The sequence below is a fragment of the Apostichopus japonicus genome, chromosome 8 (assembly GCF_037975245.1).
Source record: "Apostichopus japonicus isolate 1M-3 chromosome 8, ASM3797524v1, whole genome shotgun sequence".
Lineage (NCBI taxonomy): Eukaryota > Metazoa > Echinodermata > Holothuroidea > Aspidochirotida > Stichopodidae > Apostichopus > Apostichopus japonicus.
The window spans coordinates 1,866,325-1,892,667 of record NC_092568.1 but is presented as its reverse complement, the minus strand read 5'-3'; the positions used below and the strand labels follow the sequence as shown (position 1 = coordinate 1,892,667).

Genomic DNA, 26,343 nt, shown 5'->3' with positions numbered 1-26,343 from the left:
GTGGCATCTAGCGGTTCAAACGAAAGGATATTCGGAAAGGACAGTTTTAATGCTTAACAACAAAACCATACCAGCAGTTACAGAGCCTGTTCGGTTGGTCTTAAGTATAGTATACACTTCTAGTTTTCTTTCCAGAAGTGAAATTCTTTTGGTTCAATTTTTTTAAAATAAATCCAACAACTAACAGAAAGGAGGCAGAGTCACAGCTGTATCCATCACAGTGTACCGAAAAATACATCAACACAATGCATTTAAATGTAAAATTATCTTCAGTTCCCCACACCCTTCCCCTCCTCGGTCTAAATTATATTCTCTAGCCATTTATACAAGTGCAAACAAAATACTTATACAGCGAAGTCGCATCATTGCTACACAATGTGTTAATCTAAAATCAATATCGTAGACGAATATATATGTAAGCCTATAATAACTCAGTGTCAAGATCCCATCCTTTAGAATATTTGAGAGAAACAAATTCTGAAGGTAAATGGTCGACTAATGCCACTTTGATTCTTTGCTGTGTAGTTATATTATAATCCATCAAAAATGTCGAAAAAGTTTGCCCGTGAAACCAGATGAATATCGTTATGCCTCGATTATCTGTCTGTCCGTCCGTCCGTCTGTCTGTCTGTCTGTCTGTCTGTCAGGTTGCTAAACATTTGCTTTTCCAAAATTCGACAGATTTATGATGATTTATTTCAAATCAAATGACTCATTGGAACGAAACGAGTTGACTACAGCACCTGTTTGGTATACGCACAATTACATAACTGCATATCAGACAAATATTACAGGATGCCAACTCATAAATGGCCTTTTTCTTTGGCTTACTATGTCATTGAGTTCCTAACCTATCTAGGCTAAAGATGACGTCTTATTTACATTCGAAAAGTACGGAACGCACACCACTCTTTTTATTGATTGCGCTTTTAGCAATGAGCAATCATGCAGTTTGGGACGCTTCTGTATATCGATGACGTATATAAGAGTAATTCATAATGGCGTAGTGCCTAAATATTGAGCTTTGTGTAGTTCATGGGAAATGATGTTTGAAAGAAAGTACTGCTTTAAGACGAAAGGAGTAAAACTTATCGTTCAATTGAGATAACCATCGAAAATGTCTTAACATTCTAGCCTAATTAATATTATGTTTGGGTACACCATGTTTATATTGAAGCAATTGGCCATGGTTAGACTAAATACTAGGCTGCTAATTGCATATTTTACGAGGGAAAAAGTCCTTCCGAGCCGTCGGATACAAATTGTTTGTACACGATTTATACGAACGTATATGCTGTATGCACTGTTCGCTTCTACAACGATATACGTTTATTTTCTCTTCGTAGAAATAGGCTGGATATGCTAAAAAATGTCCATAAATTTCAAAATATTACTTTTCCATGTGCCCTCCCCGCCCCCTCCCCCACCCTCGCATTCTGCGACAGTTCACTTGGTGATTATTGAGAAAGATAAGTTATCAAATTAACTAGAAGTTCATCCTTTTTGGACCATACAGAACCCATGACTCGAAACCATCAAACTGAAGACACTACTAGCCATGTAGAGCTCAGTTTGTTCAAGCTTAGTGAACGCCAAATGAAGATTTGTTTCACACAACAGCAACACCAGGAGTATGCTACCAAAATTTTCCTCCTTTGACATGTAGGCCAAAGGATGTGACGTCATAGCACGAGGCAACTTTTATCAAATGTTATAAGATTGTAAAGTTCTACGAGACATTGAACTCACACATAACTTGAACTTATGCAATTTAAGAAATAACTTACACAGCTTTAATCGACTGCTTTAGGATTGACGTAAAACAGATGTTTTCTAGATTGCTTCATATTCATGAAAGATATAAAAAAAAGACATACTTAAATATATGTTAAATCAAATACTATATGGTCCCTCCTATTAAGAAAGTAAAAACTGAAATATACGTATATAAAATTACAAACACACACACACACACACGCATATATATATATATATATATATATATATATATATATATATATATATATATATATATATATATATATATATATATATATAAAATAAGTAAAGAAGATAAAACAATAGGAAGTCCATACTGTTGATAAACATATTAGATTTCAGCGACCTGTAATTCAATTGAGCTTTAATTCTTACTCCCACATGTGAATTAGTTGATCTTCTTCTAAACCGTTGAGAGCATAACGGTTATTGCCGATGGGGTAGTAGGGTAGCAATTATCGGATTGATAACGCTATATAACCCTAGAGGGTATCATACGACCTATACTCCCGTTATAAACGTAATCTGCTAACAAAATTCGCCAGCTGTTGCAGATTGAATACAGAATCACTTGTTTCAAGTGATCAGGATTCTACTTATATCGTGCATATTTTACATACATGTAAACTGTAAATGTTGTTTATCGTGGCTTGATGCGAGATATGAACAAATAAATCGTCTTTACTATACTCGGAAGATACACTCTTTTTGCTGCTTTTGACTTCATGGACAACATCGCACAAAGAAGACCCATAACCACACTCATCCATTGCAGACCCATGTACGGTCCCGCGATTCCTACAAGGGAGCCGGCAGCGACAGTTCCGCATCCCCATCCCCATCCCAGCAATACCACATAAGAGAATTTGTTGTCACAAGACGGACATAGGATCTTCTTTTTTTTTACATTATGTTACAGGAATAACACTTTCGGGTGATGTCACTCTCAGCTGGTAAATCAACTAAGACCAAGTTTACAGCTCATGGAACTGAATCACATCCGTGCGGTTGCATTAGATTCTTAGAATTATGTTCAGATGCAAACTGATTTGCAAAAGCTGTATAGAAACGCTGTCAGTTTTTCCTTTATTTGCATAGTTTGTATCATTATATGTCGAGATGATCCCTTCGATAACCTTATTGTATGATCAATGATCATGACCTCGCATAAAGAAAAATATCATGCTTATCACATATGAAAAAAATAATCTATATTATTACATATGGAAACACACGTTGGGACTAAGTAGACGTATATAGATGTGTACATTTGGACCTCTAATATGTGCGAGAGGTCATAATTACAATCTTTTCTGAAGGGAAAATTAGACCTTGAAAAAATGTCGTTCTGTCACGGCGGCATTAACTTTGGATTTGTTTTCAACACTTGTTGTAATATATACTGGCTATTAACTTTTGCTTAACTAAGCCTTCACCTGGTATTGTATATTATAGAGTATGTTAGGATACTCTAATCACAGAACACTAATGAGGTATCTATACCTTTTCTTATTAATAATCATCGTCATATGTTTCACGTATATAGCCTATACCATGACAGAGAATATACGTATAGGCCCTCTCCACTTGCTAGATATTAACATCATAAGATACATATTTATAGGCAAACGTGTAGCCTAGCTAGACATTCTTCAATGGTAAATCAACTTCAGATGTTCTCAACAAGGCGGCTCGCGTGCCGAATCCGGCCAACGAAAGATTTCAGTACGGCCCGCGAAGAAAAGTCGCCACGCAATCTTGCACTTCTCGGTAGCGCAGGGAGCGCACCTCCAAGGGCTTCATTTGGATTGAGTACCATACACCAGCCTACACCCTACGCATTGCTGATTTTAGGTGTAGTGAGTTTTTGATTCTATCCCTTTCTTCATCTAATTTATTTTATCTGGACCCCGTATAAAGAATCCCTGCATTGCAGCTTTATATGGACTGTACATGGGGGGAGATCCATACACAATATGTCTATAGACAATAATAACACAACAGCCGTGCAAACATGTTGTTGCTTTCTGTCATGTTACGTCTTTACTGATACAGGACAATATTTTCATAGGAATGACTAACACGGCAATGAATTAGTATCCCCGTCAATAGTTAGTAAAGGATGCAAAAATGATGTGCTCTTACATACTATATTTCTGGGATCGATAAAGAAATACAATTTTCATAAGTTTATGTTAACTTATCCACTGAAATTAGCTGTTTCATTCTTTAAGTTCAGTTATCGCAAATTATGTTAAAAGGGAAACTGCCCTTTGAGAGATATACGACTACGAAATAGAAAAGAAGAAAAAATGGTTTGGTGTCTTATTTCCTAGAAAACTTCCGTACCAAATTAAATACTTGTATAAAATAACATTCTAACGTTTCACCTTGAAAATCCATTAACTAATAGTTCCATTGTAACAAAAGGAACAGACTTATATTTCTATGTTTTCGTGATAAAGTGAGTATTGAATATAAAAAAATGAGTAAAATTGAAACAACAACGTTATAAGTATAGTCTCGCACGTTCACTTCACAGCAAGTTCATTGACTTCTATGAAAATGCAGGCAAGACAAGGGCGTAGGAACCGGGGGTGCTGGGGGGGGGGCGCCAGCCCCCAGTGAAAAATATGAGGGGGCGGAAGTATCATTCCGCCCCCCCCCCCCGCTTCGCAAGTCAGAAAACCCCTTTTTCATTTCCAAATGAGAAAAAAAATCTCATTTGGAGCACCAAATTTCATCTAAGGCCAGGTGAAAATGCAAAATTATTTACAAAATGGAGTGGGTGTTGAAGTGAGCTATATTGCACCCAATTGCATCTGAGGCCACCTGGAATGCAAAAAAAATCCAAAGGGGGAGGGGGACCCCTCACCTTAGACCCCTCCCCCAGGCCGGCCATCAGTCTTCAGCCCCCCCCCCCCACTCAAAAGTACCTTCCTACGCCACTGAGGCAAGAAATAATGTTTTTACGTCACGCCAACAAACAGTGTACTTTTAATAGTGCTAGTTATTATTGGATGTAAATAACTAACGAAACATGCAAGAAAACGCTGAAGCCTCTCCCATCACGGGCATCCGCAGGGGTGAAAAAGGGGGGGTGGGTTCAATGGGTTTTATAGTACGCGATTTATTCTCTGGAAGGTTCACCAGTTTATGAAACCTGAAGTTTTCTTGCCCTCCTCTGAAACTCTTTTCTGCGGGCGTCAATGGCAACTTCATAATTGGATTTCTTATATAATTTAAATTTTCACGGTTCTTTTAAAACGCTTTGCGAGTTCTTTCAATCTGTGCAATTCTGTTTTCGTGATAAATTGAGAATTCTATACAAAAAACAAAACAAAAACCCGGTAACAACTTTAATATAATTACTTTCGTGCTTTTGACGTGACTTCAATCGACGGATCAAGCTGACAAGATAAATTCATATGCCTGTATTGACATGCACGTAAGAATACATTCCTCAACGTCGTATTGTAATAAACTTGATCTATAAGTGCTATAACTATTACTGACTAATTTTTAATTAAAAGTAATTAAAGGAATCGGTAAGGAAACGCTTAAGAAGCTGTATTATTGGGTTTTGTTTCTAAAATGACATATTTGTTGTAGAATTGGTATTTTTTGTTGCTAAGGTTAAACTGAACATAATTTTTAGTGAAGAAATAGTTTGAAGGTTCTCTACCTTAAGTCTCTTATTCTTTCCGCTGTGACCTTATTGTTAATATAAACTGCAATATTGGTCGGAAACGATCGTAATAAACAATGCCCCAGGAATATACCGTATAAGAGTAAACTTTAATGGCAAGAGGAGTTTACCTTAACGTACTATAACATTAAAAAAAAAGAAGGTTAATCGGCTGTCTTAATCTTGAAAAACTCAGTCTATTTCCTAAAATATAGTCAGGTTTGATTACTGTATACATTTTCAGAACAGTTTCTAAAAGTTTTTAATTTTGATGAAAGTATACATAAAGGTTGTTAAAAATAAATATTAAATAAACAGAGAAGTGATGCAGAACTTTCCACGAACTCAAACAATACATTTCTCGCGTTACTATAGTTACGAATGTCGTCACAATTTTACATCCACGTATAGATCTGCTATAAAACATAACTGTAATTGTCAGCATGCTGCACGGTACTGACAAGTTGTCATAAAAATGTCGACAATTTACGTAAAGTTTACCATTAGTGGCTAAAATGCTAAAATTTTGCGCACGAGATTCTCTGAGGTTGTGTTGTGGTCCCTTTCGTCTCTTTAGTTTCAGCTTTCAATTTAGAAGAATAAAAAATATTTTAAAAAAACTTTAAAAAGTTCGCATTTCACCGTGATTTTAATTACCGTCACATTATGGAAATAGAATCTGTTGTATTAGAGAAAGTTTAGGCAGTTGGAGACGTGATCATTTCTGGCGGGAAATCTCTCATCAAATTACAAAATGAGCAAGGAAAACCAAGAAAGACAAACAAACATACCAACAGGGAATGTTTTTTAATTAACAGGGAAAAGTAGTATTTTTTAAATTACCATTCAAAGAGAAGAGTAACTTGCAGTTCTCTTTATTACTTGGGGGAGGGAATAAGAGAACTTTTTGTAATTGAAAACTTTTATTCAGATCATATGGCAGAGTCGTTCATAATTACCAACAATTTCCCTTCAGTTCTCGTATTTTCCTCATTCATTTCTCTCTCCGTTTTTGTCATCAACTGAAGTCAGTTTGGGTGTTGATTTCGCCGATACAAATCAAATGAAGGTATGTATCAATGACCTCGTGATGTGATAAAATCGATAGCAAATATTGCTAGCTCGTTAGAAATGCTAGCTTTAATGTAATTGTCAAAACTTGTCATAATGAAAAAGAAAAAAAAATACACTGACTGCATTCAAATATATAACTTGAATACAACATGTCTAATTGAGCACAAAACTTTATAAATTAATTTATAAGATTTTGAAATCTTCTCGTTTCGTTTCGTTAAGAAGGTGCCTAATGAACAGGTTTGTCGTTAAATAAGGAAAGATTAATTTGCTGTTAAAACTTCAACACTGATATACATATATAAATATATATATATATATATATATATATATATATATATATATATATATATATATATATATATAAATATATATATATATATATATATATATATATATATATATATATATATATATATATATATACATGTATGTTTTTGAAATAATTATAACTTTGAACACTTTCGAAAGCGAAACACTGAAATATGTATGTATGTATGTATGAAATATATGCATACCCATGAAATCATTTCCAATCATAACACTGCAATATGTATATATAAGTGTTTGAATATATATATATATATATATATATATATATACATATATATATATATATATATATATATATATATATATATATATATATATATATATATATATATATATATAGAATAAATATCTTCAATACTCAAAGTGCATATCATTTGTTTCAACAGTGGTTGAAAAGAAGGAATTTCACACCTGATTATTATTTGCCAAATAGGTGAAATTTTCCTGGACTATATTTTCAATTACTTTAATAATTCATAAAAAAAGCAACAAAACTGTTTTATTTCGTTGAAATCCTGATACTGTTACAAACGTTTCCATTAATTGCTTTGTTTCTTCTTCTGAAGTTGATCATCAGAGTAATCACTTGAATATGTAGAAAATTTTGCTGTAACCAACTTCTGATATTGAAAATTATTTCCGCTTGAGCAAAACGAAACTTGATACACTCTCGTACCATTTTACTATGTTCACAGTTAAGGATTTGCAAGATTAACAGTTATAAAGAAATATATCTCGCACTACTTGAAAAGATATTAAGAAATATTCTTCACCAGTCATGTTCAGTCTAACTTTAATTTATTTGCGAGATGCAATCTTCCGAATTAAGAACGTATAGTAAGAAAAAAGATCATTGATTAAAACCTCATATTTCTCACGATTGAATCTGAAGCTCACGGCAAAATATTGAAGCCAAAAATATATTATTGAAGTTTTTCACCTCTCCTATACATGTATATTTGAACCACTGGTATAAATGAAATGAAAGACATTTTACGACAACAACAACAAAATGGAAAGGAATATGGAGCTCTCCCTTGTAAATCTTTCTTCTTTCGTATTATCTTTTAAATATAAACATATCTCATCCCCCTCCCCCCCCCCGGCCGCTCCCCTCATCATATAGGGTTGTGAAGTATCAAAGTTCACGGGGTCTATTTCTATAAGTATTTATAGTCAGTATAATACATCTTCCGTAGATGTATTTTGTAAGTACTGCAGTACAATCTTGGTGTATCTTTGTCATGTCTAATGTATAGAAGTTGATCCCACGTGAAGTAAAACATCACGTTTATGTCAAGACCAAAAATAGATTCCCTGTGTTGTTGATACCGGTAGTTGCGAAAGTCAAGTCGGGGCCTTAAAGTGATATATGCAATAGCGACAAGAGGGCATAAATTATACTTATAGGGTTTAGCTGCACATTCTGACACATATTTTTTGCATATATCCTATATAAAAACAATATGGGTCAATATATTTACATTATGTCGTGTATAATAGGTATGTAGTCACAATGAGCACAACATTTATAATAAATCAATGTTTATGATAACATTTATTATAAATCAATGTTGTAATTGAAATTAAAGTTTCATTTCGAGATTCTATGGTTACAAACAATTTGTAATGTTTTGCAAACATATTCTTTCGCGATCATTATATCGCAGAATGGAGGTACGGCTTGAATCCGAAATAAATGGACATGAACTGATTGAATGGATTATACATTCTAGAATCTTTACACAAGTTTAAAGGTTTTTATTAACGAAACGTTTCCATGTGTTACAAGTACCTATGCATTCACTAACGTTAAGCGAGTGTAAGTAAAGTTTCAGTATAAGGTTGTCTAGTAGTAATCGGAATTCATCCTACAAGATTCAAATACATTAGACTAACATACTCAACGGTGGTATATATAGATGAACACAACATCTAATGAATGTAGGTATCAATGGAGTCTATACTCAAGGAAAGAAGTTTTCAAGTCTACTAAGGCAACATTTAGAACATCTGTCTCCATAGCGATTGATGTATACCGAAATGTTAATCCCTGTACCCTGGAATTGATACTAACAAGGTCAAACGTATTTGTACTTGTGTTATATTACTGAGGCGTATAAAATATACTGCTTTAAGGTAACTACCACAGCAATATTGATAAGTTAAAAAAAATCTCAATGTGCCTAAAGAATGAACGAAACTCAATAAGATGATTTAAGCGCCTTATAAACCTATGACAGACGTGACCTTTACAATCATCGATTCCACCAAAAGCGGAAAATACCGGGAAATGATAAGGATATTAAAAAGAAAACCCATCTTGCAATCAATCAAATAACCGACACTCTGTATAATATTACCTTATATTTTGTAAACTCACAGATTATTATTTCGGAGTTTGTGAAATTAATAATAGGTCTCCCCTCGCTTACAAGGCTATACATAACACTGTTATTCATAACACAATATAGGTGTAATGTCATTGACAATAACGAAGAAGAAAAGAGGAATGTTTATATATATACATATATATATATATATATAAATGGACATATATACGGTAGCACAAAAGCACCGAAAAGTGTAGGAAGTAAGATTTTTATAGTGAATGCGTTAGATAGAACAATTAAAACACCAGTAGACCTTGGTATGTGGCATGCTGTAGGAATTCATATTTTTCACACTTGGGCTGTATGGTTGAACTTTGATGCTATCTACATTGTGTTTATGGACTGTCAATGCGCATATTTCTATATATATATTTATTCACACAACACCGATAATGATTTTTGTAAGGATGAAAGGAAGGAAAAGTGCAAATATATTACCGAGACGGGAGCAACAGTCTATACAATTTAGAAACTAAGAAAATGTTACAACTGTTTAAGAACTTTCTTAAATTTATGAATATTATTTGCTAAAATAAGGCATTTTGTATGGGATTGATTTGAAAATGAACTTGATTTTATACGTCATCAGTAAAGCCATCAAATTTCTCGTTTTCTGAAACATTGCTTTAACATTTCAAAAGTACTTTTTTCGAGGTGTTAAAAGCCAGTACCATCATTTATTCCCGTATATAACGGAGTGAGTGTTGTCATAGAAAACTACAACTAAAGTGAAACTGATAAATTTATAAAATGTTTGTTGAAGTTTATACCATCGGTGACCATTTATTGACTTTTTAGCATATTGGTGGCAATACTGATTGCCCTTATGATGGAGCCCATAATGAGATTGGATATCTATTCTTCGGAAGTTTTGCTTCATAAACTATTACTGAGATTATTTCTAGCTGTTTGTCTTTCAACTGTCGATACACTCTCCCCGGCTCTTGCAAGTCAGTACACGTAGCGTTGTTCCGTCAGAACATATAACTGTTCAGATATAAAATGTGGAAACAAAATTCGCGTTCCATAAGAACAATTAGTGTAATCACTTGATGACAATAACAACTCTTGCCCGTGGCCCTTAAAAGCAAATTAAAGGGACGCCTATAGGTACACCTGCTGTATGGAAGTGCTATAGGCCTAAAGTCTGTATTGATATCTATACATATTTACTGTAAAAAGTAGCAGACCTTCTCGAGATATTGAACATATGTTGAGAATTTCTAATGTAAAGAATTAACAACCGAATTAAAATACATTTTGCTGCTGATGACTTTACTCAGAGAGAGACGCTTAGTCCCAAATGAAGTTGTCTGTTTAAAAATGAATGAAATATAGGTACATAAATTTCAATACCAACGTCACGCACATTACTCGTTAATATCAATCTTCCTAGCGGACAACAAAAATTTACTTGACGTAAATGCTTTTGCTCTAAATGTTGAGGTCTATAACGGTCTACTCGCTACTGTTCAGTCTTCAGGTTTATCGCGTTTAATTCTGGACTAAAGAAAACATTTGATGTTTATACAAGAAGCCTCAGCTGCTAACTGAAGAGTGCCTGTCTCTTCGGGCAATTATCTTAAACTTGCTACAAGTCGGAGCCGATGTTAGAGAAATTGGAAGATGAATTTATTAGTTACGTGTGTGACGGCTTCCAAGATATTTCTTAGCTCTTTTCCAGTTCCATGCATGCGTCCTCGTATCCGCCCCTCGGCTGCCACGTTCCCTGATTAAGTATCCGCAGACACCAGCGTAACGTAATCTTCGTACGAAGATGAACACACAAATGAAAGGTCAATAATAAAAATCGCCCGAGTCCAATCAGCCTTTGGTCATAAAAGTAATTGATGATACTAACCAATGGCAAAGTATACCAAACAAACTATAAAATACAGCCAACTGGCCGGTTCATTAATTCCTCGAAAATGCACATATGGTAGCCTACCTTTCTTATACATTGGTGTTGTTTCACAACTTGCAAGTAATGAGCGCTTGGGGCGAATGGATTTGAAATCATGGAAAAAATTCATTCAAACTATACATCTCGTTTTCTTCTTTTACTATACAGACTGTCGTTTTCAAATCAGTTCAATGGATATGTAGATACTGTGATTAAAATCAGTTAAGATTTGGATCTTAAAAGAAATACGACGAAAGTGGGTTGAAACCCATAAGTTTATAAGGCGAATTTTATTAAACGAATCCAAGCAATACATAAAATCGACTATACAAATACAATGTTACCGTAATGAATCGAATTATCGTTTAGAATACTGGGAAATTGATTAACACGATCTATATGTATTTAAATGTATCAATATGACGTGATCTATATGTCACACACTCTCAGACCTTCGACGTATAAGTTTGTATGTACTGGTGTTTGAAGTGATCATACCTATTGATCCTGGTTTACGTAGTGTAGGTCTATTTTACGCAGCACTGGAGTGATCCTCACATATAACAATACAGAACCATGCACGTGTATATGTACAGGCTAAAGTCAAAGTTCTCCATGCATAATACATGACCCGGTACCACTTATACACGAGTGAATTATAACAACTGCAAGCATATGGATATGCTTCCAATTGACTAGATAATAATACAAACCCCTGTATATGACAACATATATTACAGTACGGTTCTCTATTGTCTGGACAAAACATAATAACATATTTGTAGTTTGATTTTATAGTCATATACACCGGCGTATTTTTCAATTGCCTCGACACTATATACGTGTCCACGTGTGTAGGCCTATGAAGTTGAATAGTTCTCCATGCATTTGGAAATGCCTCTTCAACAGACCTAATACCTCTCCACTATAAACTGTCCATGCCTATCTACAAAGAGAATACCTTGACTAGAACCAGATGCGAATGTAGCATCGCTCTATCTCGGTCCCCTTTTAAAATTATTTCCGAAGAAAAGGGGGAGGTTCGTATAACTGCTGCTATAGAGCGAGTTATGAGAGAAATGTGACAGCTTGTCTATTTCACTGCTTTCCAGTAACAGTCATCTCCTAAAGTGGTTCGAGGCAAACAAAAGGAGAACGGAGTCGTATAAACAAAGGTCCTAGAATCCGAGAGCAAAGAATAGTCCCAGTAATGACTCAAGTGTTATGTTTCTTCTCAAACGTAGGTATAGCCTATATAAGAAACTGGGCCAATATGACTTGATTTATTGGCAAACATCAAGAAGATCGAAGAAGCTCTTCGCACTAACGGCCATTATAGAAAATATTCCGGCATAGACGTTATAACGTTACAGTGTGATACAAACTTGAGACTTTTATGATACTTTTTTCACAAAAAAAAATCTTTGCATAATATTCAATACATATTTTGGAATATATATGCAGTTATATATCAAGTTTTATTTTATCAAGCCAAAAGAGGATCACGTTCATTTGAAGAAGAAGAAATATTAGGCAAATACGGTTGGAAATCTCAATTTCAATGATAATTTGTCAGAAAAATATTCTCCAAATAACTCCCAGGCATCAACATCGGCCTCATCTACTTTGAATCCTTTGCAATATATTTGAATTTGAAATTTCGACTAAATACCATAAATTTAATAGTGACCAATGTAACTTCTTGAAAGACAAACTCACACACGTGTTATATTTGCTAACTTGACATTCTGAGTGGAACTGTTGTTGCTGGGAAAAATATGGCAACATCATGCAATCTTTTATTTGATGCTCAACAGATGACTAAAGACCCAATAGTATTCAACCTTTTTTTTTTACTTGGTCATCACAATTTCCACACTGATCATATTGCGATCCAACAAAGACAGATGTTGTGAACTGGTGAATGTACCCCCCCCCCTTGAGAATTTTTTATTTGATTCAGGGGGGACTTATGGTATATTTTGCAACTTTTGAAGTGATATATATACAGCATTATTTTTTTTTCACTTTTGAGGGTACCTTGAACGATATTTACAATGTACTTTTTTCCCCTTGAATTTATTCATATGGTGTTTATTTACTATTTGTCACTCATCCCATTTGGGATGGGGGGGGGGGGCGGGTGTTCACAAAGTTTGTACGACCAAAGTTTTGACACCTCTCAGTGGAACGGATGCACTTGTTTGGCCCTGGCAATTTTACCAATTCTTGGTGGAAGTTGGATAAAGTGCCAATTTCCCTGCATGTTTACTCAATGTTGTCTCGTGCATGCAAAACCTATACCAGATCGTTGTTTTCTTTACATTTCTTTCGCATTACTTAGTCGATCCTGCAAAGTAATTTGGCAATCTCAAAAATGGTCGCGACACTCAGTTTGAAAATACCACTGACTTAATACGCAACATGAATTTGTGTGTGTGAAAAGCTCAACTTTTAACAATTATTACAATATTTATTTTTGTGTCCAACATCAATATATCGACAGAGGGCTGATTTTGACATTTTACTTACAGATTTCAAAACTCAGACTAAGTCTAGAGCATTTTTGTCTATGTCGACATGTCAATTTTTATACGAAAGGTTTTATCAGAAGGATTTCCAGAATCGGGCAAAACCTGGAATAGTGACAATGGAAACGGTGCCCGGTTATATAGCGAGGAAAATGGAAGTGAGAAAGTTAACTTTGGTGTACGTCACTGAAGAAAGAGACGCATTTGAAGGGATTTATACTGTTTATCAGCTCCTTTATATTCCACCGCCCAAATTGACTGCATGAATACCATTGCCGCCACTCTTGATGCCCTCTCTCATGCAGGGTCACACTCAATAAGCTACACAGCGTGTCGAGTCCATACATACAGCAGAGCGCTAATTCCACTATATCTACATACATCCACTTTGTTAGGCTTGGTAACGCTAGGCTCAAGAGGAGTCTATGTGTAATCATCTCGTTGCCGCCATCAGAGTCATTTTTCAATAGGTCAGACAACCGTCTATGTCGTTGAGTATATATCAAGTTTCGTTTACAAATTTTAGTATTCATTGTCCATTGCATACCGTTTATGCAAAACTTCGCAACTTTGTAACTTATATTGGCGCCAGAAGGATGTCCAAATAGCACTTAATACTTATCTTGCACAACACACCGAGGGTTTAGGAATGCCCTTCCAGCATCCAAGTTCATGAGTTTGTGGGTCTTCTTCTGAGTACGAAACCTGCTTCAGAGATCAATTCCCATGATTAAATATCGAATTGTGGTTTTCATTGAAGTTCTAAAATCGACAAAGTATAACTTGCATGACATTTATGTGTACACAGCCATCACTACTCTATATGTCTCTAGTTAATCTCTTTTCCCCCTTCCTCCTTCTCTTTTTGCAAACAACTTTCGGCCATGTTCTTCAATTGTTTTGCAGATTGCCAATGTCTTCGCGGTGTAGGCGCTGTTGTATATGTACATGCAGGCGTCTGTACAAGTCGGTTGAATGACTCTAGCAGGATCTGTTAAGTACTTACAATATCTCTCTAGCCACCCCGGGCCATACTGTGAGACGTGGTCTGAATTTCGATTACCGTCCGAGGCTTATTAACTTGCAGAGGAGATTTTGAGAATGAACTGGGAGTACCCGACAAACGAAGTTTCCTTGTTCATAGCTCTCGAGAGAAATGTAACGAAGATGAACTCCCAAGGCGCATTTGACGGCTGAAAACTATGACACAGCGCAAAAACCAGTCGATAAACTCGTTCTTCTGGTTGATTTTGATATTAGTTCACGGTAATCGCTGGAAGTAACGGGAGCTAAACTGTGGAATAAGAACTCTTATATCTTAAATTAAAGTCTAGTAGAAAGAAGAAAAAATAAACAAGGAAACAGGAATCTGTAAGATTTATAGAAGACCAAAAAACAAAAATAAAGCAATTAATATGACGATTTCACTCATGCCAATCAGAACGGTAACAAAGCAAGACGGTGAATGGCGCCGGGTAGATACGAATTTGATAAGTGAGGGGATTTCATGTCATGTAAAAGCTGCAAATAATTGGACTTTGTTAAAGTGGTAAAAAGTTGAATTTGTTTTAATCGTTTTTCACAGTTTCTTTAAGTTCATGGAAGCAACTACACTGTTAAAAATTTCTGTAAATTTACAGTTAATTCCTGTCGATTTTTACAGAAAAAGCCGGTTTTCTATATTTACATGTAAACGTCTGTTATTTTAACAGACGTTTTCTGTACAGCAAGTGGTTTACACAAAATTGTAGTATTTTTCCCTCCAAAGAAAATTTACAGGAAAATCCTGTAAAATTTTCCAGAATATGTCAGTTTTTAATATTTACATGTAAAATCTGTGATTTTTACAGACGTTTTATGTTACAGCAAGTGGTTTACAAAAAATTGTAGTATTTTTTCCTCCAATGAAAATTTACAGGATAATTCTGTAAAATTTTCCAGAATATGTCAGTTTTTTATATTTACATGTAAACTTATGTGATTTTTACAGACGTTATATGTGTCATGTACTTTACAGAATTAGTTTTTTTTTTTTTTTGCAATCTAATGCATGTAAATTGGAATTTGAAGAGTGTTATACGAAAATATACTTGAAGGTGGAACACGTTACCAATATACAATGGTATAGGCTACAACAAAATCCATTGTGCAGTAACATTACCGTTTGGCAAAGAAAAGAATGAAATCCAACCATGAAGCTATTACCGATAGCTCCATGATCCAACCCACAATTACCAGTTAACTTTGTCCCTACAGTCGTTTTCTGCCTTAGTGTTACATTTGAGCAACAACCCCCACCCCCGTGAGGCTCATCAATGACCCTTAATTGTCCAGCGAACGAAACCAATGTGAAAGGTAACTTTGAAGGGTCTGTAGGTCAAATATGTGAAATCTAACCATTTAGAGTTTTAGAAACGAATTATTTGTAAATGCCTAACGTGTTAACTAATGAAAACATAATTTTACAATAGATGGTACTGTTCCAATTGGTTTATCGTTTGTTTAAGGAGTATACAACTTCCGAAATCCTATCAAAACAATTACTGCTGTGAGCTGCCAAGAATACAATGCCCAGCCTTCAAGATGTAGTCTAATTTATTGTTGTTTTATGTTAACTTGTATTGTCAGTAAAACATGAACCGATGACAATTCCGTGTGCTCAATGTACGATCACTGGGTCACACACATGCAGCTATTTATAGCTAAATGGGTCACCGAACGTATCAAAATGTTGTTCAATATGTCTAGTACAGCAAATGTCATTTCATTCATCTGAACCGCCCCCCCCCCTTCAACCCCTCCTCCCATTCGACCCAGCCGGTCTAGCTCGATTATTGGCGTCAACGTGTCTGTAACAGCTATGACGTCTCGCGCACAGGCGGGAATTCTTTTGATACATTCTGGGCGGCTGCCGTTGGCTTTCCCGGAAAACTTGGCTACAGTCCAGCATGCAGTCACATGACCCAAGTTGGCGCGCGATGTCAGAACGTCCAGTACATGCTGTGCTGTTCTGTACATTATGATTGATCGCATCTCGCATTAACGTACGTATGAAGTGTATAGATTGCACAATACAATACTACAGCGCTTCAAAGTACGTCGACTCGAGAGGAAAACAACTGCCGTTGCTGTCCAGTAGGCTACGCACATTTCCACACCAGAACAGGACTTCATTGAGTACTTAGTCAGACGTGAGTGGTAAATTTATTTTAACCATATGCCACATTTGCATTATTATAATCAACAAAACAACTTTGAAAGCCTGTCATAACAAAAGGTTAGTTTATATTTTAGTTCTTACCGTAGGGCCTAGCCTAGTACTACCGTTAGTTTGCCTATAACGTAGACCAGACGAACGATAATTAAGAGTTAGACTATCACTATAGTAACACTGGCGCTGTATTAGACTACCTATCGTCACCCTACCGTGCATTTTGATATGTGCGTGTGAAGCTTAGCCTTGCTTCATGTTGTTTAGGTTAATATGATTTAAGGGTGGGTACATTGTAACTTGTAAGTTAATTGGTGCTGGTAGCCTACATACATGGATGATATTGGCTCTCATGTGGCATGTAATATGCAGTCTTTAGATTAGCCAAGGTTAATTAGACTTTTAGAACATGGCTGAATTTGAAAAGGCATAATTCATGTCTCTTTCAAATTATCAGTTTTGATAAGCTCCAATCAATAGTGAAGCAGGGCAGAAATGTACACCTGTAAAATATGCAATACACTAACAGCTACTATCCGTGGCTATGTTGATCATGTGAGTTCCCATAGGAATATACCTCGAGTGAGATTTCCATGTTGTTTTGTTAATTGTGGCTATACCCTATCAACTTTCGCTGCAATGAAGATTCATGTGACTAGGTATCACCGCCATCTTCAAAAGCAAACAGCAGTTGCAGCAAAACTTCAGTCAGTTAACCTGTCATTGATTTGTATGTATGAAATCTGTCAAAAAGAACTCACAGATCTGTCCTCATATTTGGCACACTTAAAAGCACATATAAGAAAAGAACAAGTTGTATCTTGACCATATAAGAAGTGCAAAAGAGATTTTTCAAAAACCAGTTCATTTACAGCACATTTGTCACGTTGTCACAGAAACTGGGGAGCTGTAAACATTTTGGATAAATACAAACTTTCTACTCGTGATCATTGCTCTTTGGATCAAGATATACCTCTAGACACTAACTGCTTTGATGTGTCTACAGAGACTGATAGATTTGTCATTGAAAATGACATAAGCTGTGATTTCGAAAACAGTAACAATTGCCAAGGTAGGGTGCAAGAAACAGGTCAGTCTAGGCTTCAATTCCAACAAAATTTTGCCTTGTTTCTTCTGAAACTTCAGGCAAAACAACTTGTTCCATCACAAACAATTCAAATGATTGTTGAGGAGCTTCAAACTATTCACAGTTTATGTCAACAAGATCAGGTTTTGCAAATTACTCAAAAATTGAGAGATGAGGGTTTAGCAGAAGAATGTATCAAATGTGTAGCCGATTATATGAATGAGATAGATGCATGGATTGCTATTGATACAGTAGTTGTAAAGGAAAACTCAGAACGCAGCACTGTAGAAAAGAGTAATTTACTATAAATCAGCATTCAAGTTTGTTGCTCCAATTGCAATATCACTAGGGAGAGATTCAGCACAAAAAATGCATTACTATCATTACATTCCAATCAAGGAGAGCATTCAGTTGCTCCTTTCGGATGATTTTGTGTTGGGACAATGTCAAAGTAGGCATCACAGTGAAGACTCATCTGTTCTTACTGACATAGTGGATGGTACAGTTTTAAAAAAAAAATAGTTTGTTTCAAAGTTGTGAAAGATCCTTGTCCATCATTCTCTATGAAGACTCATTTGAAATTGTAAACCCACTTGGGTCGGCAAGAATAAAACACAAAATACTAGCAATGTACTTTACACTTGAAAACACCCAACCTGAGTACAGATCTGTTGTTGATGCAATGCAGCTTGTGTTTTTTTGTAAAGAAGTTGATTTTAAGGTCTTTGGGCAGCAGAAGGTTTTTGAGAGAGTGATAAATGATTTGAAAACATTAGAGGAAGTTGGAATAGAAACAAGTGACGGGGTGGTCTGGAAAGGTGCGCTGTCTTGTATATTAGGGGATAATTTAGGTTCCCATTGTATTGGGGGTTTCATTGAGAGTTTTTCAGGAACTAACATGTGCCGCTACTGTTTAATAACTTCACATGACTTCAAATGTAACGCACCATATGCTGTTGGGAAGCCTAGAACCAAGGAGGAGTATGATTCTTGCATTGCACACCTTGAAGATCATGAAGAAAATCATCATCAAGGAATTAAATTTAATTCATGTTTTAATTCTTTGAGGTATTTTCATGTGTGTGCACCTGGTTTGCCACCATGCCTGGGACATGACTTGTTTGAAGGAGTTGTTGATTACGATGTAGCCATGTTTATTCAATACTGGATTAAACAAAAACATTGGTTCACATATGCAGATTTGAATATAATGTTGGTACAGTTTTAATTTCAAGGACGCGATGCAAACAATAAACCTGCATTTGTAAATTTATCAGGTAACCGCTTAGGTGGTTTTTTTGAGGAATGGAGAGGTGAAAGGGGAGGTTAAGAAGTAAGTTACAAGAGGAGATGGAAAAATTTCTAAATAGTAAGTACATGTGATACACAGAAGTTTCTCTTATTGTCTAAGACAGTTGCTGGTACCACAAATTGAATAAGGAAACTGGTCTCATAGTACATCATTAGCATTTTTGTAATTCTGGGTTAATTATTAGTATTATACATTAGATTTGAATTTTTTTTAAAGCAGTTTTCAAGTAGTGAGCAAATAGAAAACACTAGGTCAAACTAATGAAATGATACACCACATACCCAAACTAAAATATTTATCAACAAGAAAAGAGGAAACCCTTCTTTTCAATTCAAATTAAACATAGAACGTACGTTCTATGTTGTTTGTAGAGTATGTTGAAGTTCATATGAGAGTATGACAAGGCTAAAGGTCACCTTGAAAAACAACCACTATGGGTTAGTATGGGGTACAGTACCTCTACTCTGGGATCATACTTGGCCCCCACTTTGGGGTCCAAATAAGCGGGCACTACGAAAACGTCTGCAGTGACCAAATAATGCCATAGACGCAACAATTTGATATGTATGAGTGTTACTTTGCCCCAAAAACACTTGTATACCAATAATCAACAAAAATTGCCCCAATAATTTCACACTTTGGCTATACTGATTGAAAGATGCAGAGAACTGTGGCAATGGCTTGCTTTCCATACAGTATAAGAATACACCTCGACAACTTAACAAACTATGAAGCACGCCTTGTCCGATGCTTATGCACAAGGTCCATATGGCATACGGTACGGTGTGTACATGTGTACAAAGCCATTGCCTACATCAACAAACAAGCAGCGGCTTAACCGAAACAGACGTGTCAGAGAATGCCCCTGTTGCCAATTGAAGATATGCTTGATTCGATAGATTGAGAGCTTGAGTGCTGCCCCTGTTTATTGTGTAAATGCTGATGTTCTGTGAGTGTCCAAAAAACTAGTACCTTAATGCAATATATGTCTGTTATCAGGAAATAATTTATCAAGGTTGTTTATTCATTTCATATCATCTACTTTCATTGATGTGACATATTTTCATTCTTAAAGAAAAGTTGCTTGGATCAGAATCTTCACAATCATCTGAACCCGACTCTGTGGCCAGTTCACCAGGATGCAGCTGGGTGCCCAGTTCAGCAGGATCAAGTCCAGCAGCGGTAATTGCAGATTGGGCAGAGTCATTTAAAGTTGATTGGGATAAAATGCCTAAAAGCCTCACAAAATCACTCCAGAAGAAACAGAGACCCACTCCCAAAGAACGGCGTGAAATGATCAGAATATTATGCAATGACATATATAATGAAAGTTGAGTCAAGTCCAGGACGAAAGCACCTTTCTATTATTGCACAGAAGATCGTTCGTGAGTTTCCAGAACCCTTTAAAGATGACATTGAAGGACTTGTTGTTGGTAGTGGATATGCATCCCTTCTTACACAGTTGGAAAACCGTATGAGCAATCTCAATAGAGGCAAATTTCACCTAAATGTTGGTTACCCTCTGTTTGTAGAGGGTGAACAGAATGAAGCACTAACAAAGAAGCGTAAACTCAGCACCTCATATGGCTGCAAAAACTGGCAACCAGAGGACCTACCTGAAGGGGAGGATCGAGACACGCAGAGAAAAAAGACAGATGACTTAAAGGTGATGCATGAACTTAACATATGGGATGACAATGAGCTTGTTTTCCTCATGAAAAATGTATTTCCAACCATCCGTGCCAAGATAAACAGTCAGCAAGTTCCTGTATGTGCTCTCCTTGATGAATATCCTTTCTTGTTTGAGGAGGTTGGGATGATGGGACATTTTGAAGACTTAGTGGGCATCAAACTGAAATCAGTTGAATTCAGAAGTTTCTGCAAGTGTCAGCAAAGAAGAAGAAGGAGGTGCAAAATATAATAGCTGATGGGAGAGTGCTAAGAAGGAAAGTGGTGATCATTCCCCTGATGTTCCAGGACTTATTCTCCTCCTCTGCAATCACCTTGGAGATAAATGGGATGATCTTTTCTACCTTGCAAAGGTAAGAAGAAGCTACCTTTATAAATCATTAAGCTTGTGAACAGTCTCAGAATAGCACTATTTGTCTGTTTTTTTCTCTGGTTTGTTGTTCTTACACTTACAGTTATGTAGATGTATTAGTCAAGTTGATTGACTTTATAACGATTTTCCTCTGCGATGTTCACTGTTTGTAGGTCAGTTGTAATTGTTGTGTATTGGGACTCTGAAGTCCAAAGTTCAGTACATCATATGCCATCAGTTGATTAAGATCTTCCCCATTGTCATCATTTTGATTTCAGGGATGCATATTGTCCCTCAGTTTCATTTATTTTATGTTATGCTTTGGAAGATACTACTGTTTTCCCAGATGGCATCTTGAATGTTTTGTCCCACATAATAAGATAAGTATTCCAAACAATTTTAATGTTCCTACATTTACATTATGTACAGGAAACCAGTACTGTGCAGAATATTACTAAGGATCTGAAGTCAACATCCCCATGCATCATTATTCAAGGTGAGAAGCATTTGGAGGATTTTGCTCTAATATGCATTTCCTCCAGTACATATACACTGCTCTTTTTCCCCTTTTTGGTTTGGATGATAGTTGTAACCTTTGAAATTTGTGATGGTGAGTATTTGTGCATGTGTATGTATTTTACTGATGCCTACCTTGTAAACACAATTTCTCATGAAAGGAAGCTTAGATAGATTTCATAGTTGGCATGTGGGTGTACCCGATAGAGTACAAGAAGCCTATTGTTTTTGGCAAAGGTCAAAGATCATTTGGGGTCAACAGAGGTGAAACTGTGATAACTTTGTAAACATGATATCTCAAGAAGGGAATCTTGGACAGATCTCATGTGGTATGTAGGTGTGGTCACTTGAATCAACAGTGGTCAAAATTTGAGAATCTTTGATTAGAGAAACCTAGGAAGTTATATGTTGGCAAGTGTGTCAATGACACCTCATAGTGCACAGTCACCTGTGGAAGACAAAGTCATGGGTCAATCTGAGATTTAACTGGGAAAACTCTGTTACAGCATCAATTCAGCATGCATGTGTGCATTTGATGCTCAGCATGTAACATGAAACTCAAGAACTATAGCCCATTTTTGACTTCATGTGTGGTAAAAACATTTTGGTTGACCATTGCAACATTTTTAATGTCATTTTTGTGTTGCTGATCTAGGGTGCCTCAGTAAATCGATATATCAGATAAACCGTTTTTTCTTTCATATCCACACCGACAATATTGAAATCTGCCATCAACGAATATATCGAAATACATCCGAAACAAACCTTGAATACCGGTAAAAATAATATTGAATAAAAAATAATGACCCATTAGTGCACGCGAGTTGGAGTATATTCACGCTGCAACTGTAAAGTAGTGGTAGTCATAGCAGTGGCATTAACTTTAAATGAACATTCTCTTAATAGTTCTAATTGATATTTATTTTTTGCAGGTCCAAACATGTACACTGGAAGAAAGTTTATGTTGGCAGTAGACATGGTTATTGTTAATGACCACATTCAAACTTTTGAAAGTGCAATGATCATGCTGTTTGCAATGTTTTTCATCTTAAACATTGAGTATCCATCTGAAGGTGCAACTTTAATGGAGTTTATCCAGCGGTGAGTAGGCTGAAAGTACCCTAGTAATAGTTAACCATTGTTATTTTGTGTGGACATTCCCTTGACATGGAATGTAAGAGTGTATGCATATTATTAGCCACCTTCAAAAGATCAGCCGATCATAAAGGTACCAATATAGAAAAAAATCAACAAATTGCAGTTAACTCAACTCCTGGGCAGATCATTGAAATAAACCATACTCTGTTCTCAGTTACAGCTGATTTACTTATTTTGTACTATTTGTTGTGGTCCAAGAATAACAGCAGCTTTGGTAACCTTTTGTAAACATTGATGACCTTTACATAATTTTCACCAATGGAAAGTTAGTGTAAATAGTTGAATGGCATGTTTTATTATTTTGGAGAAGGGTGGGAATGTATGAGTTTGGTTAATTACTGAGAACACCTCACAATTTGTTACAACTATAGGGTATCAGCTTAAACTGAACAAAATTGAAATTAAAAGAGGATTCACAAATTAGCTCTTCTTTTCAGATCATGATTTCCTAGAAAACTGTTGAATTCCAAAGGCTTGTAAATTAAGACAGGTATCCAGCTCAATTGCTTCTATCAACACCAGTGAGCACACTTACAATTGGAAACTGAGTTGTGTCACATCATATTTTGACCATATCTTACTATCATGTATGTCATACTGTAGTGTAAATTTGAGACCAAAGGAAATTAATTGTTAAATGGTTTAATAATTGCTAACTTATTTGAACTTTATGATTTCACAGTTCTAATTTTTGCTCCTCTTTGCAGCTGCTTTGTTGGATTGAATCCAGAAAAGGGAAGAAAGACCCCCAAATCCAAGAAGAGCTATCCTGTCAACCCAAAAATTTTGGCTTTGGTTGGAAACCTGAAGGAATTTGAGTCAGATTGGACAGTCTAAATGCTTTTCAGGCACTTCCCATGATTCGTCACATTAGTCTGACAATTTGGTAACGTTGAATTATAAATCTAGGTCACTTAGTTGATTTAAGGTGTTCCTAGTTGAGAAAATGTTAGCGAGCCTCTTGAGCCTCCTTAACTGGAACCATAGACTCTCCAGCTACAGAGAAGTCTCATTTACAAATGAACAGTTAAACATTTATACAGAGTTCAAACTATTGTGTTTTACTTTGTTGGTGGATATTTACAAGGTTTTACTTGTTGACAAACTTGTTAAAGACTATTATTTGGTGCTATTATGACACCTTTCCAATAACTCCATAAACTCTGAAACTCTTCCAAGCAGGTTCACAAATGTTAGAAAAGTTTTGAATTCATAATAGTTTCAGATGTCAAGTCATTCTGTTCATTTTGTTAATGCTATAAGCTTGATATCTAAATTATATTTTGTTGTCAAAACATAAAATCTCTATGCTAAATTTTAACATGAAATCTTTTCATAAAACTGCTCCTTCCACTCAAGCAGAAGCACAGGAATATAAGGACAACTTTTTTTAATCATTTACGGGTACAAAGGTCAAATCATTGTTTATATATCTTTTGATCAGATGATTTACAATATCTTTGGTTAACAGATTAGTTAATCTTTATTCTTACCTATTGTAACATATCCTTGTCTTTAACTTCCACTTTGAACTTTAAGGGCTAAAGAAGGTCACGAAAATTAGAAAAAGTATACAATCCTTATCAGCAATAGAGGAGTTACCACAGTTACAGGTATCAATTTTCTGTGAACATTGATATGCCCATTAAAGTGAATATGGTATATGAGCGATATATTTAATACTGCTAGAACATTTAAAAATACATGAAATGAACATAGTTGTAATAAAGTTAAGTGAAGAATAGTGAAGACACCTAAGTTTCTGTGGTTACATAATACAGTGACCTTGAGTGAACTTTGTTGTAGAGCAATGAAAGGGCAAGGAACTAGCAGGTGTCAAAGCTTAGTGTTTTATGATCAGTCAATTGTGAAAACTTTCAGTGGCTGATCCAGGATTTCCTGAAGTGGCCGAAGAGACAAATATGGCCACATACAGACTTATCAGTATATTTCCAAACAATGAAAGTATCGTCTGTATAACAAAACCTTTTCCAAAAGAAAGGCTGGGGCACCCAGCAAATACCCAGCCATCAATAAGAGATTGCCTTATGATGTTCAGTCTTATATATTACTTTTAAGGTTTTGACGTTCAAAAATATGTTTCAACAAGTTTTAAAGTTGTAAATAAAAGTTTCAGAGAACAATAAGTTGTTTTTTAATTTTATAATCTCACTGATAATAGTTATTCCATCTGAAAGCCAATTTTACAGACAAAGACCTATTTATTGCAAGGAAAAAAACTATAGATAACATTAAAGACTAGACTTTACCTAAAAGAAACAGTAAATTAAAAGTCACAATACAGTTATTTTACAGAGAAAAAGACATACTGTATTTCAAGAAAAACTGTGTAAATAAGCATTTCAGACTGTCTATTTTACATAGAATGTAGTGTAAAATAACGGCCATCATATAGTAATTTACGGATGAAAACTTTTATAATGCAAAGAAAAACTGTATGAATTACGCTCTCATACTGTGTATTTAACATAGAATTCAGTGTAAAATTACGGTCGTCGTACAGTAATTTTACGGACAAAGACTTTTATAATGCAAAATAAAAACTGTATAATAACAGTTTTAGACTGTTTATTTTACATAGAATATGGTGTAAAATAACGGTTGACGTACAGTGATTTTACGGACAGAAACTGTTATAATTGGGGGAAAAACTGTGTAAATAACAGTTTCAGACTGTTTATTTTACATAGAATATGGTGTAAAATAACGGTTGACGTACAGTAATTTTACGGACAGAAACTGTTATAATTGGGGGGAAAAACTGTCTAAATAACAGTTTCAGACTGTTTATTTCACATAGAATATGGTGTAAAATAACGGTCGTCGTACAGTAAGTTTACGGACAAAAACTGTTATAATGAAAGAAATAAACTGTATTAATAACAGTTTTAGACTGTTTATTTTACATAGATTATCTGCAGTTGGAAATAACAGACATTTCCTGGAAACTCTGCTGCCAGAGAAATTCTGTATTTTAACAGAATTTTTTTTAACAGTGTAGCTGGAGGACAGGTGCGGCGAGGTAACATCCTGTGACGTTTACCTTGAAAATCTATATACCATGCAGTGCACTTACCAGAACAATGAAAGGTTTGTTGTTACAATTCCGACGTTAGCTTCAGTCTACATTCAGCATAGCTCTCAAGCAAAAAACGATGAAAGTTTTAGCTGTAATATTTCAAGGATGCGATAAACAACTCGTCTTACCCCAATATCGACGAAAGTCCTGCAGGCTCCGTTATGTTTATTCTGAAGTTTAAATGTCGTTTCTGGGTGCTGTCATTTTGCCACTTGGG

General features: G+C 35.5%; 1 protein-coding gene and 1 long non-coding RNA gene across 4 annotated transcripts in view; one reads left to right on the top strand and one right to left on the bottom strand.

Annotated features, from left to right (window-relative positions):
• Positions 1 to 26,343, bottom strand: part of LOC139971206 (bestrophin-2a-like) — an 84,308-nt gene that overhangs the window by 27,125 nt on the left and 30,840 nt on the right. The gene's annotated exons all lie outside the window — the stretch shown is intronic.
• Positions 16,779 to 25,173, top strand: LOC139971081 (uncharacterized). 3 transcript variants are annotated; one of them, XR_011794311.1, is made up of 5 exons: positions 16,779 to 16,892; positions 20,387 to 21,353; positions 21,782 to 21,848; positions 22,801 to 22,969; positions 23,734 to 25,173. It is a non-coding gene; the product is annotated as an uncharacterized lncRNA (long non-coding RNA). The 3 variants fall into 3 exon arrangements; XR_011794310.1 differs by having other exon boundaries at positions 16,862 to 16,978; XR_011794312.1 differs by having other exon boundaries at positions 16,884 to 16,899.